The sequence below is a fragment of the Chiloscyllium punctatum genome, unplaced genomic scaffold (genome assembly GCF_047496795.1).
Source record: "Chiloscyllium punctatum isolate Juve2018m unplaced genomic scaffold, sChiPun1.3 scaffold_247, whole genome shotgun sequence".
Classification (NCBI taxonomy): Eukaryota; Metazoa; Chordata; class Chondrichthyes; order Orectolobiformes; family Hemiscylliidae; genus Chiloscyllium; species Chiloscyllium punctatum.
In genome coordinates, this window is record NW_027309981.1 from 185,001 (window position 1) to 187,500 (window position 2,500).

Here is a 2,500-nt window from a genome sequence, read left to right on the forward strand (position 1 = left end):
GGCCCGGTCGCGGGGGTGACGACCCGCCGCCCGGGACGTGCGAGGCACCAGCAGACAGAGACTGCCCGACGGTCAGAGAGAGGGAGAGAGGAGTGCCGAGGCTCAAGTGGCGAACGGTCGCGCAGGCACGCCACGCACATCGATCGCCAGCCGCGGAACGGCACGGCCTTCAGTGGGGCCGGCGGGCGACGCCGCTCCTGAACCCAGCGGCCCCGAGCCGGACGAGTTGAGGAAGGCACGCCGACGGTGACAGGGTACGGAAGACACAGCGGTGGCCTTCTGGCGACTTGGCCCCCGACAGCCCGACGTTCCGCCGTCCTCCCGATGGCCAGGAGGACCGTGCGGGGGTCGGCCGACGGCGTGGTAGGTGTGCCTGCACGGTGACGGAGCACACACCACGCCCGCCAACCCCTCCGTACCTCCCGAGACCGGTGGCAGGACGGAGCGGAAAACGTGCGGACTGAACGGGAGAGCCAAGAGCCAGCGATCCACGCGCGTGCGACCGTCCAAGTCACAGCGTTCGACGAAAACCTCCTCCCTCGGCCAGGCACTCGGCGCCAGCAGGGGAGACAGGATCAGACGCCCCGCCGGCCACTTAAGGCCGAGGACGAACCACGAGACGGGCGGCTGCAGCAGCGGGCGGCCTGCAGCTCCCAGCACTCTCAATCGATCAACCATCGAGTCGGGTCAGCGTGTCAAACCGGCGAGCTCCACGGTCAGGCCGGCGGCGCACCAGCACCGGACCTCCGCGGCTCCCTTCACTCTTTCCACTGCCAGCCAACCGAGAGACGGACCCAATGCGGACGTGCAGAGCTTAGGCAGACCCCCCACTGGAGGCTCAACACTTCGTGGCAGCTCCGTGTCCCAGAGACCAGGAGGGTTGGCACACACACACAGTGTGAACCACCGACAGCCATTCTGGGACCGGTGACAGCCGTGCTGGCCCCACTGCCACGACACAGACGGACGCCAGGCCGCGCTCCCCGGCGGGGGGATGGCGTCGAGCCTGACGAACGGAATGTGCAGGGTGGGGGGGAAAGGCCAAGCGCTCCGACGCCGGAGGGCTCCGGAGTCTGAACTTAGGGGGACAAAGAGGACGGGTCCTCTGCGACACCCCAGCCGCGCTCTCGCCAGCCAAGGCGAGTGCGATTGATTGCCAAACGACCCTCAGACAGGCGTGGCCCCGGGAAGAACCCGGGGCCGCAAAGTGCGTTCAAAGTGTCGATGATCAATGTGTCCTGCAATTCACATTAATTCTCGCAGCTAGCTGCGTTCGTCATCGACGCACGAGCCGAGTGATCCACCGTCAAGAGTTGTCTGAGTTTGTTTTAGGTCTCTCCCTCGCCAGAGGAAAGCGACCCGGACCGCACATACGCTCCCCACCTTGAGCTACAGCCACCTGCACGCCGGCGTGCGGGCGGAGCAGGGTGGCGTGAAGCGATGGGGAGCACCATCCTGGTGCGGCCCGCAGAAACATACGTCTATTGGGGGGAGGAGGACAGGGCGCCCAAGAGGCGATGCGTGCCCCAACGCACCGCAGCGACGGAGGCAGGATCACCGCCACCATGTCGCCCGCCTAGTATCACGAGGCGTGCAGCAGCTTTGCCCTAGGAAAAGCAGAGGCGGGAACGGGCACCGGCCATCGGTTCGGCAGCGTCACTGACGCGTGCACGTGGCGGCGTGTCGGCGAGCGGACTTCCTGCGAGGAGGCGGGGGCGGCACTCGCCCGAGCAGACGCCCGCCCGGCCCAGCCACCGCCGAGGTGGACTGGGAGTCGCGGCAACGGCTCGTCATACTCGTTCCCACACTCACAGCGCAGCTTGCCCGCAAGCCACCGACCACCGATCGACGCCAGGCGCCCCGACCGAGAGCGGGATCGCTCGTTCGCCCTGCTGGCAGTTCGCTGGGGATCACTACTGCACGGAGCTCGGAGACCGACGGGCGGCAACTCGAGAGTCTTTAAACCACCACCCCCATCCCGCAAGTGCAAAGAGGCTGTATACGCACAGACGGGTGAGGGGAATAGGTACCCCGTCGGGTTTGAAGGGAGCGTGACTAGATAGCAACGATGTAAACCCAGCCGATTTGGGAGCGAAAGACCGGCGCCTGCATCACCGGCTTCGTTTCCCGTGGCTGGAGAGTACACCGAAACCCTCCGTCTGTCGCGAGCTCCCGACGACGCGGTGCCGCCAAGCAGCAGGGCCGGACCTGGTGTGGCTCCCCTCGTCGATCACAGACCGGTCGGCACTACTGACGAGACGGTGGAACGGGCTTCGCCCCTTGTGACGAAGGGTGATGCGAACCCGCCCGCCCGCGTGCGTTCGGGGTGGACTCGGCAAACGGAGATTTGAAATCGGAAAGTGTCCTCCTGCCCCGCGCAGGTAGGCGCCCAACAGTTGTGGGGGGTTTGGCGGTGACCACGGCTGCAGGGCCTGCTACCCCGACGAGCTCTCCTGCTGGCCCCGAAACCACCCTCGCGAGACAAGTTGAAACGGAAACG

The 2,500-nt window shown here is 66.5% G+C and overlaps 1 non-coding gene across 1 annotated transcript; it reads right to left on the minus strand.

The window, feature by feature from the left end:
• Positions 1 to 1,161: 1,161 nt before the first annotated feature.
• LOC140472112 (5.8S ribosomal RNA) lies at positions 1,162 to 1,315 on the minus strand. The gene has a single exon (XR_011957404.1). It is a non-coding gene; the product is annotated as a 5.8S ribosomal RNA (ribosomal RNA).
• Positions 1,316 to 2,500: the final 1,185 nt, after the last annotated feature.